This window comes from Rhinatrema bivittatum, chromosome 14, assembly GCF_901001135.1.
Source record: "Rhinatrema bivittatum chromosome 14, aRhiBiv1.1, whole genome shotgun sequence".
NCBI classification, from domain to species: Eukaryota; Metazoa; Chordata; class Amphibia; order Gymnophiona; family Rhinatrematidae; genus Rhinatrema; species Rhinatrema bivittatum.
In genome coordinates this window covers 35,735,407-35,750,455 of record NC_042628.1, presented here as the reverse complement: position 1 = coordinate 35,750,455, position 15,049 = coordinate 35,735,407, and positions in this window count along the sequence as shown.

The following is a 15,049-nucleotide window of genomic DNA, read 5'->3' as shown; positions in this document are numbered from 1 at the left end:
GAACGGCGGCCATTTTACACTCAGCACCACCTGAAGGGGAACAGACGGCGTTTGGGACCGGGGATGCGGGGGAGTCCCCGCCACATTTACTCCCGGAATCAGACCCGGAGACGGTCCCACCGGGGGCCCCCCCCCCGGAGCCCCCCTCCGGTAGACAGGGGTTTTCCCCAGAGTTTATACTGTTGCTGCACACCGCATATCTACAGAGCCTTGAGCCTCCCTCGGGACCTCCTCCACTCAAGATTCCGCGGCCCTCCCTACCTGCGGGGGCCCCTCTGTCTCCCCCGGCCCCCCCCGCTCCGGCGGGTGTGGGGGCCCCCCTCCCTCCAGCTCGCGCCAGGCTCCCGGGGAGCGCGGGGACTGCGGGCACAGGACCCGTTTCCCCTGGATCGGATCCGACAGACTCGGGTCCAGGGGACACCACTCCAGAAGGCGATGATCCGCACACACTACGGCTGTTCCAGAAGGAAGAGTTGGAGGACCTCCTACCACAGGTTATTAAGGAGTTGGACCTCGATCCACCACCGGAGCCTCCCGCGCCCGTAGCGCCCGCGGTGGTCACTTCCTCGAGGAAGGGGGATCCGGTCCTGGCAGCCCGGAGGCCGAGGGCTCGGGCTTTTCCCATTCATGATTCTTTCCTCCAGCTTCTCACCGGGGAGTGGGATGCCCCGGAAGCTGCCTTCAAGGGCAGCCGGACCATGGAGAGGCTCTACCCTCTGCCGGACGATTTTCTCGATCTCATCAAAGTTCCCAAAGTGGACTCCGCGGTGACAGCTGTCACAAAGAGGACAACCATCCCAGTGACAGGGGGCGCGGCCTTACGAGACGCACAAGATCGCAAGTTGGAAGTCTTCCTCAAGCGGGTCTTCGAGGTCTCCGCAGTAGGATTGCGGGCGGTGATGTGTAGCTCGCTGGTTCAGCGGGCCAGCCTGCTCTGGGTTCAACAACTGCTCACCTCTCAGGTCCTACCGGCTGGGGAGGCCGCCCAGGCGGATAGACTGGAAGCGGCGGTTGCATATGGGGCTGATGCCTCCTATGACCTGTTTTGGGTCCTCGCCCGCTCTATGGCCTCGGTGGTAGCGGCACGACGCCTTCTATGGCTCCGCAACTGGGCGGCGGACACATCCTCCAAGTCGAGCCTGGGCTCCCTGCCCTTTAGAGGCAAGTTCCTGTTCGGGGAGGATTTGGATCAGATCATCAAGACGCTGGGGGAAAATGCGGTTCATCGCCTGCCGGAGGACAGGTATCGTTCCACCAGGACTTTTCCGTCCTCGCGGACCAGAGCCAGGGCACAACGGCGCTTCCGGAACTACAGACCGCCGTCAACCAGGCCCTCTGCCTCCAGGTCTCAGCCCTGGTCTCGCTCCTTTCGCGGGCGCCGCCCCGCGCGTCCCGCCACCGCAGCTGGTCAACCCCCGCCCAAGTCCTCGCAATGATGTTCAGCTCGCCCACTCCGCCGTCCCCAGGATCGGAGGGCGACTGGCGTTCTTCTACGAGGAGTGGGCGCGAATCACCTCGGATCAGTGGGTCTTGGATACCATCGGGCAAGGCTACGCGTTGGAGTTTGTCCGCGCTCCAAAGGGACGCTTCATCTTCTCCCCTTGCGGCTCGGACACCAAGCGACAGGCGGTGCAGTTGACCCTGGACAGACTTTGGGAGATAGGCGCCATTGCGCCCGTGCCCTTCGGAGAGGTGGGCTCGGGCCATTATTCCATCTCCTTCGTGGTGCCGAAGAAGGACGGTTCCTACCGGCCCATTCTAGACTTGAAAGAAGTCAACAAATCACTTCGGGTGGTTCGGTTCCGCATGGAAACGCTGCGGTCCGTGATCGCGGCGGTGCATCGGGGGGAATTCCTGGCCTCCTTGGACCTGACGGAGGCCTACCTCCACATCCCCATTCGCCGGGAGCATCATTGTCTGCTACGGTTCAAGATCCTGGGTCAACATTTCCAGTTTGTGGCTCTCCCGTTCGGACTGGCAACGGCTCCGCGCACTTTCACCAAGATCATGGTGGTGGTAGCGGCTGCCTTGCGGAAGGAGGGGATCCTAGTTCACCCTTACTTGGACGATTGGCTCATCCGAGCGAAGTCTTTTCGGCATGGACAGGAGGCGGTGGCCAGAGTCATAGAGTTTCTGCAGTCCCTCGGATGGGTGGTGAATTTTTCCAAGAGCTCCCTGGTGCCCTCGCAGCGCTTGGATTTCCTGGGGGCGACCTTCGACACCCGTCTGGGCGCGGTCTTTCTACGCCAGGACAAGGCGCAAGCTCTGCGGGAACACATACAACGGTTTTCTGCGTTATCGGTTCCCACCTCCTGGGACTACCTGCAGCTCCTAGGGGTGATGGGTTCCACCATCGATATGGTCCCTTGGGCATTTGCGCACCTCAGGCCTCTACAGAGGGCGCTGCTATCCCGCTGGAAGCCGCTTTCGCAGGACTACCAGGTGCTCCTTCCACTACCGTTGTTTGCCAGGAACAGTCTGACCTGGTGGACGAATCCGGAGAATTTGGCCCGCGGCGTGTCTCTCGATCTTCCAAATTGGGTCGTGGTAACCACCGACGCCAGTCTTGTAGGCTGGGGAGCGGTCTGCGACCGCAGCGCCACGCAAGGGACGTGGTCCGCGGAGGAATCAAAGTGGTCCATCAATCTACTGGAGACCAGAGCGGTCAGACTGGCGCTCCAACACTTCCTACCTCTCCTCCAGAACCGGGAGGTACGGATCTTATCGGACAATGCGACGACGGTGGCCTATATCAACCGGCAGGGCGGCACCCGCAGTCCGCAGGTCGCACTCGAAACAGAGATGCTGATGCAGTGGGCGGAACGGCATCTGGCCCGCCTGGCGGCCTCGCACATCGCGGGCGTGGACAACATACAGGCCGATTACCTCAGCCGTCAGTTTCTGGACCCCGGGGAATGGTCCCTCTCCGACGAGGCGATGCAGCTGCTCGTTCGGCGGTGGGGATCCCCCCACCTCGACCTCATGGCGTCCGCACGAAACGCCAAGGCTCCCCGGTTCTTCAGCCGCCGGAGAGAGCGGGGAGCGGAGGGCGTGGACGCTCTCGTACTCCCGTGGCCGACCAACCTGCTCCTTTACGCGTTCCCGCCGTGGCCACTGGTGGGAAGACTAATCCGCCGTGTAGAGGTCCACCAGGGACCGGTGATCTTCGTCGCCCCGGAGTGGCCAAGACGACCTTGGTTTGCGGACCTGATTCAACTGGTGATCGACGGACCCATCCGTCTAGGACATCTCCCCCGCCTCCTTCACCAAGGCCCGGTATCTTTCGACCAGGCAGAACTCTTCTGTCTTGCGGCCTGGCTTTTGAGAGGCGCCGCCTCCGGCGCCGGGGCTACCAGGAGGCGGTAGTCTCAACACTGCTGCGTTCTCGGAAGACTTCGACGTCGGTAGCCTATGTGCGAGTCTGGAAGGTGTTCGAGCTGTGGTGTGCCGGACTGGACACGAGTCCCGCTGAGGCTTCGGTTCCTCAGATTCTTCAGTTCCTGCAGGCAGGGGTGGACAAGGGTCTTGCATACAACTCTCTCCGGGTTCAGGTGGCCGCCCTTGGCTCGCTCTTGCGGGACGGGGGTTCCCGGCTACAGCACCCGGATGTTCTCCGTTTTCTCAAAGGGGTCAAACACATGCGGCCTCCGGTGCGGAATCCTTGTCCCTCCTGGAGTCTCAACCTAGTGCTACGGGCCATGTCGGGACCTCCGTTTGAACCACTGCGGAATGCGACGATCAAGGATCTCACTCTAAAGACGGTGTTTCTGGTGGCTATCTGCTCCGCTCGGCGCATCTCGGAGCTGCAGGCCCTGTCGTGCAGGGAACCCTACCTCCGGTTCTCGGACTCCGGGGTTTCGATTCGCACTGTTCCCTCTTTTCTCCCGAAGGTGGTGTCCGCCTTCCATGTGAATCAGACGGTGGAGCTTCCTTCCTTCTCCTCTTCTGAACCGAGGTCTCTCCGGCTTCTGGACGTCAAGCGCACCCTGCACCTCTATCTGGAGGCTACGAATGCTTTCCGGACTTCTGACCATCTCTTCGTCCTCTGGTCCGGTCCTCGGAAGGGAGCTCAGGCCTCGAAGACGACCATTGCCAGATGGTTGAAGGCGGGCATTGCCGCTTCCTACATTGGGGTGGGACGGACTCCCCCGCCAGGTATTGTCGCGCATTCTACACGCTCTCAGGCGGCCTCTTGGGCGGAGACCCGCTCGGTCTCCTCTCAAGAAATCTGTAGGGCAGCTACATGGAAATCGTTACACACGTTCTCCAGACACTATCGTCTTCACCTCGCTTCCTCGGTCTTTGGACACTTTGGTGAGCAGGTTCTACGAGCGGGTCTCGCAGGTCCCCACCCGGTTTAGGGACGCTTGGGTACATCCCACTGTCTGGACTGATCCAGGTACGTACAGGGAAAAGAAAATTATTCCTTACCTGCTAATTTTCGTTCCTGTAGTACCATGGATCAGTCCAGACGCCCACCGCATATTGGGTCCTATTCCTGCTCGACTCCATTTTTCTCATACAGGACGGTAGTCTTTGCTGTCTCTCACGATTACTAAGGTCTCTGTTCTTTTTCACAGTTCTGTGTTGGGGTTGACACGCTGACCTTTCGTCCCCCCACCCGTTGGTGGGAAGGGTACGGTTTTGTTGTCTACGTTCTTCGGCTGATTTTTTTTTTGCCGTTTATTAAACTTGATCCAATGTTGGGGTTCTTGTTTTACTCGGGCTTGGATATTCTCGATACTGAACTCCTGCAGAGGGGGTAGTAGCACTCCTGGTGACGCCCCCTCAAAGCTTTGGCTGACTCCATCTGCTGGATTGGGGACATAACCCACTGTCTGGACTGATCCATGGTACTACAGGAACGAAAATTAGCAGGTAAGGAATAATTTTCTTATATATATCCCCCCTTTTCAATCCCCCTCTACGCCAGAGGGCATGTACAGGTGATATGTGCTCTTGCTGGCCAGGAGGCCATATCCTTAGTGTTGCTTCTGTTTGTTTTCAGGGGTCACTCCTCCAGCAGTGGCAAGTTGTTTCCAAGGGGAACACCCACCTCAGAGGCTATGCATTTTAAGAAAACAGAATATATATATCCCCCCTTTTCAGGTTTTTAGGCTGGCTCCTGCTCTATAATGTGCAATATATTATTGCCTTCACCACAATATGCATGAACTTTCTTACTTCATTTTAGATATGTGGAGTTCCTCTCCTGATGTCACCAACCTCTGAAATTAGGTGGAAGAAGCAGACTGAGCATGCTCATGCTTTGATGTTAGCTCAAGTTGAGAGCAAGAAGCCAAAAATCCTTTCTTACACTTCAGTCATATTACTTTTCATTGGCATGTGCTCAAAAGTACTTACATGAATCTACTCCATAGGAATTCATGCGGAAAAAGGACACAGGTACAGGGAAGAAAACTGCTCAGAACTACTACTACTACTACTACTACTGCTTAACATTTCTATAGCGTTGTGATTAAAAGGTATCTGTAAACAACACCCTTTTATGTGCTGTAATATTAAGCCGTCTTTCAAGCTGTTGATACCGAGTTTATTGAGTTGGAATGCTGTTTAAAATACAGCACTGGCTTTTCTGAACCCGACTGGTTTCTGGTCATCAGTTGTTAACAGCCAGTAGATTCTGCACAGTTGTAGTCAAGGATTTAGTGAGAGGCTTCATTTTATTCCCATCAATGGAAAACTTCGTAGGGTACCCGGATCAATCCAGACTGCTGGTTTTGCCCCCCCTCAAGCAGATAGAGACAGAGATGTTTTAAAAAAACAAAGCTCCACCTTATATAGGAGAGTGCCACCTACAATCTGCCAGTATTTCTCTGTCTCTAGCAGATGGTGGAGGTGCAAAACCTACGGTCTGGTCAGAGTCTTTATTTTGGGTTTGATTATTTTTAGTTAGAGTTTTTCTATGTACTTTTCCAATTTCAGAGTTTGTCTCTTTAAATTTCTTTAAAAAAAAAAAAATAGAAGCATTTCCTATGGTCCGCCTCCCAGAGGGTTGTTAGGCTCTGAGACGGGGGTTGAGGACCCTAACTGTTTAATTGAGGCAGCGTGGGTGCGATACCGGGGAGCCCGGCTCACTCCACCCTAAGGATCAGCACCCTGGACCACGGTAGGCTGTTTTTGCTTTAAAAAAAAAAAATAAATAAAAAATAATTAAAAAAAAAAATATATATATATATATTGAGGTAATTTTCTTTACTTTCGTTTTCGATCGGGCAGGCTCTCCCTCCCTTACTCTTATCGCGGGGGGGGGGGGGGGTTTCGCCGCGTTTTCGGTCTCGAGGGGGGGGGTGGAGTTTGAATTTTTTTTTCAGCTTCTTTTTCTCCCCTCTGCCTTCCCTGATGCCGCGGATGGCTGCGTGTCGAGCGTGCGGCTCTCCCGCCAGAACTTATGTTCACAATGCTTACCGGGAAGAGAGGGTTCCTCCGGTGCAGGGATGGCTAGAAATATTACTAAAAGCAGGCCCCCGCGGGTTCCTTCGCCTGCAGCAGGGGAGGTTCAATCAGCTCAGGATCCTTTTCCTTTAAGCGCGGGTACAGAAGCCATTTTACACTCGTTCCGCGCTGCTACTGTGCCTACCATGGGGGAGGGGTCCTTTCCTCCTCAATTATCTCCTCAGCCGTGGCCCTCTGAAAATTCCCGAATGGACAGTGGTCACCATGGACGCCAGTCTCTCTGGCTGGGAAGCGGTGTGCCAGAGGAAGTCCGTGCAGGGCTTATGGTCTCCCGAGGAGTTTCTGTGGTTGATCAATCGGTTGGAGACCCGGGAGGTACGGTTAGCATTACAAGCCTTTGCTCCTCTCCTACAGGGAAGGGCAGTCCGGGTATTGTCGGACAATGCGACCACGGTGGCTTATAATCAACCGTTAAGGAGGAACCAGGAGTCATCCTATGGTGGAGGAAGCGGCTCAGTTGTTCAGCTGGGCAGAATGTCACTTGATCAGCATTGCGGCATCTCATATTGCCGGCATGGACAACGTCCAATCGGATTTCCTCAGTCGACACCATCTCGATCCCGGAGAATGGGAATTGTCAGAGGACGCATTTCAGCACATATGCCTAGCATAGGGAACGCCCAGCATGGATCTCATGGTGACTTTTCGGAACGCCAAAGCTCCACGGTTCTACTCACACCACCGAGAGCAGGGAGTGGAAGGAGTAGATGCTCTGGCTCTACCCTGGCCCACAGACGTTCTTCTGTATGTGTTTCCACCCTGGCCGTTAATCGGCAGAGTGTTCCAGATAGAGCGTCATTCAGCGCCGGTGATTTTGGTAGCACCGGAATGGCTGAGACGTCCTTGGTTCACAGACCTCCTCAATCTCGTGACGGCGGGGTCCCATTCGGTTTCCAGGAATCCCGGATTTTCTTCATCAAGGACCCGTTTGTTTGGAAGAAGCCAATCACTTCTGTCTTGCGGCATGGCTTTTGAGCGGCGCCGCCTAAGTGACAAGAGTTATACTCCTGCGGTAGTGGATTCTTTTCCGTTCGCGCAAAACTTCCACTAATCTTGCATACGTTCGGGTTTGGAAGGTTTTTGAGGCCTGGTGTCTTGATCAAGACGTTTCACTGACCCGGGCTTCCATATCCGATATTTTGTGTTTTCTGCAAAAGAGGCTGTCGATGGGCTTATCGTATAGTTCATTACGTGTGCAGGTAGCAGCCCTTGATTGTTTGCGTGGGACAGTGCAGGGCAGAACTTTGGCAGCGCATCCTGATGTGGCACGATTCCTTCATGCAGCTAAACATTTATGTCCTCCGTTTCGCCAGCCTTGTCCTTCTTGGAGTCTGAATGTGGTACTTACAGCCCTGTGTGAGGGGCCTTTTGAGCCTTTAAGGAGGACAACTCTGAAGGATCTTATACTGAAGGTGATTTTTCTCGTCGCTATCTCTTCAGCTCGGTGAGTGTCAGAACTCCAAGCTCTTTCTTGCCGGGAGCCTTTCTTGAGGATCTCCAATTCGGCTGTTTCCATCCGCACGGTTCCTTCTTTTCTGCCGAAGGTGGTATCTTCTTTTCATGTCAATCAATTGGTGGAGCTTCCAGCCTTTGGGGATCTGGACCGTTCGGATCCTCTGTGCCACGATTTGCGGAAGCTGGATATTCGTAGAGCACTTCTACGCTACTTGGAAGTCACCAATGAGTTTCGCATGTCGGACCATCTCTTTGTGCTCTGGAATGGTCCTCGACGGGGTCACATGGCTTCAAAAGCTACTATTGCTCGTTGGATGAAAGAGGCTATCAGCTCCGCTTATTTTCTAAAGGGCCGAGTTCTTCCAGTAGGCCTCCGGGCTCATTCTACCAGGTCGCAAGCAGCGTCCTGGGTGGAGTCTCATTTCGTTTCTCCACAGGAGATCTGCAGGGCGGCAACAGGGAAGTCACTGCATACTTTCACGTGGCATTACCGATTGGATGTGCAGATTACTGATTCGGGAGGATTCGAGAAGGTGTGCTATGACCAGGCCTCTCTGGATCCCATCCCGGATAGGTACAGGTCTGGTACATCCCAGCGGTCTGGACTGATCCGGGTACGTACAGGGAAAGGAAAACTAGTTTCTTACCTGATAATTTTTGTTCCTGTAGTACCACGGATCAGTCCAGAGGCCCACCCTGTCAGAGTGGTTCAAGTGGGGGAGAGTCCGTTCGCCTTGCCATTATTTTCTGCAGATTTTTTAATTTTTCCTGTTCCTTCTTGCCTGTGTGGTTCTGTAGATTCCGATCTTACTGGGGTTAAGTGACCCGGTGGTAACGCTTTTTCCTTTTCTTGTTCAGGAGTTAGTGTACATATTTATGGTATCTTATGGGAGCCATTTTGCTTTGTCATTACGAAATACTGGCGGACTGTAGGTGGCACTCTCCTATATAAGGCGGAGCTTCGTTTTTTAAAACATCTCTGTCTATCTGCTAGAGGGGGGACAAAACCAGCAGTCTGGACTGATCCGTGGTACTACAGGAATGAAAATTATCAGGTAAGAAACTAATTTTCCTTTGGCCCATTGGCCAAACAGGCTGCACAGCACTCGTATGTAGAAGATACTGGTTGTGCAACTTTAGATCTCCTGGGCTCTGACTAGCTTGGAGTGTTGTAGGAATGATGCAGGGCATAGTATAAAATGCTGACAGTATATACTAGTTGCAAGGAAAGAAATACATTTTTATTGGCCACTGCAGGCAACCACCAGAGGTTTTATGTTATAGCTCAGTGGCTGATAGAGGGTACATAAAATTCATCAGAAAATTGAAACACATTTGCCTGTTCATGTCTTGGGAGCTGCCCTCTGCATATGGTCCTGTGCATAGATTGTATGCTTACCACTTCTGATCCACCTAACTTGTTTTCCATATGACAGGATCACATAAGACAGTAATAATAAGTGGGATCAGAGCAGTCAACACAAATGGAAGAGAGGAAAAGCAAGTTTGTTTTTTTTTTGTTTTTGTTTTTTTTTTTTTTAAGGTAAATGGTGTTTTCTGAAGATAGCAGGATGAATTAGCCATGGCATATGGGTGATCTCATCCAGCAGCACTGAACGGACTTGTCTCTCCTATTTAGTAAAGCTTTAAGCTGTATTGAACATGTGTAGGAGTTGCCTTGTGAGCCTCCTCAGTCGATATTGGAGATTTATTTAACTAGGTAGTCAACTCTCCAGCAAGACAGGTGGGTATTTAGTATGGCTAATTCATTCTACTGTTTACAGTAAGCAGACTTGCTTTTACAATGTAAGCAAGCAGAATTAGGCATGAAACGTGGGGGGTACCAAGCTGAAGATTGCAACGGAGTGTTTACTGAATAAGTAAATCAAACTCCACAGTGGAGAATAGATTACTGTGAGAACAGGATGTGCAAAACGGACTGTCCAAATTTACTGTCAATTCATGAATGATTGTCCAAACAGTAATGGGAAGTAAAGAAGTGAACGACTGACCAATTTGCAGCTTTGCAGATGTCTTTGAGAAGAACTTTTCGCAGATGTGTGACAGATGGCATAGCTCTCACTTGATGATCTTTGACAGAGTGTGTGATTTGTAGGCCTGTTGATATGTAACAGTAAGAATGCAGATCCCATAAGTTGAATAGGTTGTCGGCTGCTGATTATCACACAGACCATGCATGTGGACGAAACACTCTGCTGAGACGATCTGCTGGTGTATTGGAGATCCCTGCCAAATCTTCAGTGTTTCTTGAGCCTCTCTGTTTGTTGACATAAAACGGGGGGGGGGAGGTAACCCCTGATCTGCCTCCGCCCGCAGATGTTCTAGTTCCCTCTGTCCTGAGGTAATCTCCCCCACTTACAGCCAAGGACAGGGAAGTATTCCTTTAGCATTTGAACTGGGGTTTTTCTCTGTTGCTGCCACTAGAGCACTGTGACTTGAAAAGAAAACAGGAGAGTCAAGTACAGGCCGTTGGGTGGGTTTAGTCGTACGGCAGGTGCCGGGGTAGAAGAGCTGAGGAGTTCTCAGCGATCCGGGTCTGTTCTGGGAAGGTGACTCACGCTGCAGATAGTTTTCCCTTTTTTTGGCACGACGGTGAGGCCCAGGAAAATAGCGCTATGTATGCTTCAGTAATGGCACTGGCCTCTGAGCTCGGGAAAACATGCCGGGCCTGTGGATGCAGGCACGCATGGCTCATTTCGAACGGGTTGGGTGCAGCTTGCACCTCTGGAGAAGAGGGAACCTCCGCAGGGGTGGCAGACGGCAGAACTACCCGCTCACAAGGCCGTGTCAGAGAGGCTCCTGGTGGGGCTGAGAGCACAGCAGACATGGCTGATGCACGCGGTAGGAGGCAGACAGCTTCTAGAGAGCCCAGGAACTCCCCCTCCCCCCAGCTGTCTCCAGTGACTCAGGCAGTCCAATTTTAAGAGGATTGGGAAGATGATGGGGAGCCTGAGGGACTGCGCTGGATGACAGGAATACCTGGGTGTGAGATTCTATACCCTTCTTAGCAAGGTGTTTCTTACCTCAGAGAGGTTGTGAAATTGCAGACCCAGGTGGTTCGACTACTTCAACTGGCAGTACCTAGTGCTGGGATTATTTGCAGGTCCTGGGTTCTATGGCGACTTCACTGGAATTGGTACCATAGGCGTTTGCGCACATGCGATCGCTCCAGAGGGTACTTTTGTCCCATTGGAACCCACTGTTGCAGGTCACCTCAAAGGGTCCAGACCTTCCTCCAAACATTCTTTCCACTCACACGTAGGCAAGTGAAGTGGATGGCGTCCTAGCTTGAAGCAAAGTAGCAATGACTGGCTCAGAGTATCCTTTTAACCGCAAGAATTTCCTCTCAAAGGCCAAGCTGCGACACAAAAGCGATCCGCCCGATCCGAGAAGATGGGCCCCAGATTTTGGCATTTTTGCAACAGGGTTTAGCAAAGAGCCTGGCCTCTAACTCACTCCGGGTGCAGGTCACAGTCTTAGCATGTCTTCAAGGCAAGCTGCAAGAGCGACCATTGGCTTCTCATCTTGATGTCGTGCGCGAAGCATTTGCGTCTGCCAGTTCATAGGATGTCTCTGTCTCGGAACCTTAATTTGGTTTTTCGGGAATTTTGTGGATCTCCATTTGAGCCTTTGCACCAGGCCTCCTTGAAGGATCTTACTTTGAAATCCGTCTTTCTAGTGGTGATTTGTTCGGCCAGGCATATTTTGGAGCTTCAAGCTCTCTCGTGTAGAGATCCTTTTCAACAGTTTACAGATGATGGGATTGCATTGCGTACAGTACCCCCTTTTTGGCTGAAGGTGGTCTCCTCATTTCTTATCAACCAGACGATGGAGTTTCCGGTGTTTTCTCATTTGTCGGCAGAGGCTCCTCATGCTAGCGAGTTTCACTTACTAGACACGTGGCGGACTCTGTTGCGTTAAGGTCACTAACGGCTTTTGGCGCTCAGATCATCTCTTTGTCTTATGCAGTGGAGCAAAGAAAGGAAATAAGGCGTCTAAGGGCACGATTACTCGATGGTTGAAGGAGATTATTTTTTTGACCTATCTCTGTAAAGGTCAGAAGATTCCAGGGGGGCTGCGGGCGCCTTTTATTAGGGCGCAGGCAGCCTCCTAGGTGGAGTGACAGTTGATGTCACCACAGGAGATTTGTAGGGCCGCAACGTGGTCTTCGCCGCACACTCTTACCAAAATTGCCGGTTGGATGTTCAAGTGCCCAAGGAGGCTGTGTTTGGGGAAAGTGTGTTATGAGCTGATCTTTCGGGTTTCCGCTCAGTGTAGGGAAGCTTGGGTACATCCCACTTGTCTGGACTGATCTGGGGTATGAATAGGAAAGGAACATTGGTTCTTGCCTACTAGTTTTCGTTCCTGAAATGCCATAGATCAGTCCAGAAGCCCATCCCCTTGTCTTCGAAATACCATTATTGAGTCAGTTTGCATATCTATATGAGTTGGTTCTTTCAGTTCTGTCATAGTTGGGAGGGCTTCTAGTTGAGGGTGTCAACCATTACTTCTCTGCTTGCCCTGGATGAGGGTTTTTAGAATTCAGTTTTTGGGAACTGAAAAAGGAAATTGGTGTCTATTTCAGTACTGAGTACTGGCCTGCATGTCTCTGTTATACAGTAGTGCCTGAAAAGTTTTTATTGCTGGTAGGGATGCAAAATCCACTTGTCTGGACTGATCTATAGTATTTCAGGAATAAAAATTAGCAGGTAAGAACCAATTTTCCTTTAGTTGATGGGGGAAGAATGTGAAGTGGAACTCCTTCCTGAAGTAATAGGGATTTAACTACCAGTGCAAATCCCACTTCATGTCCCTGGAAACTTGTACCAGGGTTGATAGCAGCTGCGGAAGTTAGAAACACAAACATGTCAGCAGAAAAAGAGTGTATGGCCTAGCTAGTCTGCCCGTCCATCCAATTAATTTAGCACTATAATTCCTTCGCTATCCCCTGTATTTTATCCCATGCTTTCTTGAATGCAAATACTATTTTTGTCTCCACTCCCTCCTCTGGGAGGCTGTTTATGTTAAGGAGGAGGGACAGGTTTGTGGAAGGCATTTCGATGGAACACGGGATAAATTAGCCCCCTTACGAGAAATAGAGGATGGAGTTTCTTGAATAGATTCCCCTGATGCAGTCTTGCTATGAAACACCAGCTGGGGTCGGGGAAGAACGGGTGGCATGCGTGTTTTTGCACCCGCAAAGCAAAAGTTTTTATAAAAATAGAGACTTGGGGATTAATGATAGAGAAGACCAGCGTGAACTGTTAATCACAGTCAGACTGAGTTATCGGCTGGCTGAATCCCCTTATTGATCATCTTAAAAGAGTTGAGGCAAGGCGACATAGTCTACTATTCAAGGTGACCTTGGTGAACAACAGCAGCCAACCTGGAAACACCACCTCACTGTCGGTTGCCTTCTTGGAAAAGGAGAGCAGGGTTTTTCAGGTCATCCCCCAAGGAAGGGGCACTTGCTGTTTTCCCTTGTCACCGGAGGTACCCATGCATTTGATCTATGATCACAGCAACTCACATAACGTGTCAGATCTTACCAAGAGAAGCCAGGGTGACCAATTTTATGAAGCAATTTTTGAGGGAGATTTTGGAACATGTATGTTGGGTTTGAGGCACAGGTCAAACCCCTTGAAATGCATTGATGGGGGTGAATTTGTTTTGAGGGGGGGGGAGTGGTCACTCTGTCCCTTTGCTGAGAGCAAGAGAGCCAGCTGGTCATGGGAGGAGCAGCAGTGCAGCCACTTCTCTGACCCCCACCAGAAGCTGTGAATTCCTGGAGAGGTTTTGCAGTGTTTCCTAACTGGGTGAGTTTCCACCTGTGATAATTACAACAGAAAACTATGTGCACGCCTACTGGCCCACATGCTAATAGGCACGAAAAGGATTGTGCAAGTTCAAGCCCTTTTCATGTCTGAATAGTAAAAAGCTGCATGAATCTGGCAAGCACAGTTGCTCACTGCAGGCAGGGGGCAGTCAGCAGATGGCGCTAGGTCAGGGAGGCAGGCTTAGCCGGTCCGGGGTTTGTCTTTTTGTATATTTGCAGTCGGAGTTCAGGTTTCCCTAAGAAAAGCAGGAAAGTGATTTAAAATGCCAGCAGCAGCCTCCCCCTTCCACTCTGACCACAATGAGGGGAGACCAGAAGCAGTTCGGTTCCAGGCCAGTGACCTGGCAGAATATCAGTACTGAGGGAGGCTGGAGTGCAGTGACCTTACAAAGCTATTTCTTCCTCTTTGTGCTTTTTTTCAGAATTTTTTTAGGCAAAGAAAAAATAAAAATCGGTGTGTAATCTGTTTTCTGCGTACTAGTGAAAGCTTTGAATACTGCCAGCTGCGAATTCCCACCAATTTACCTTTAAACCAGTCAGCATTCAGGTTTAGGATTACTGCTCTCCGAAATAAAAACCAAACTGCTTTTTGTCTTGCCATAAGGATATTTATTAATAATTTGTCTTTTTAAAAAGTGTGTTATTTTCCGTGGAAAAAAAAAAAAAACTGTATAGGAAAGCCCATCCTGCCAGGAGATGCAGCGCACTTTTCAAGCAGCTGAAGGTGGCGGGATCCTCCTTCGATATGGCAGGACACCGGAGGCGGTCTGCTGCCTGCGAGCGGGAGCCCTCGCCCGTGGACTTCGGATCCAGCAAGGCATTGCCTGTGAATGCTATGTTACCCCCACAACGCTAAAAGTAAGATCCTGCCCAGCAGGGCACGCTGCAGAGCGTTGGCCAGAGCATCATTGCCAAAGGGAAGTGGTTGGTTTTGTCCCTACAGCCATGCACCTGTGCGTCCTGTGCACACGCAGCAGGGACACAGGTAGCCTAGAAGAGTAAGCTCTGGCCACGGGAGCTGTGATCCAGGGGCTAACACCACTTTTTAAGCATAAAAATGAAAGAAAAAAAGGGTTTCTCAATTATTCTTTTGGGGGAAATGTAGAAACTCAATTCAGTTGGGGACCCTTTTAGCATTTTACATGTAAGAAAAGCCGAGGGGAGTCCCGTCCAGTTCCCCAACCCGCAACTTTTCTGAGCTGAGCTAACAGAGCTTCAAGTCTGTCCCCTTCCAGCAGCCCCTCACTGGTCCTGTCCTGG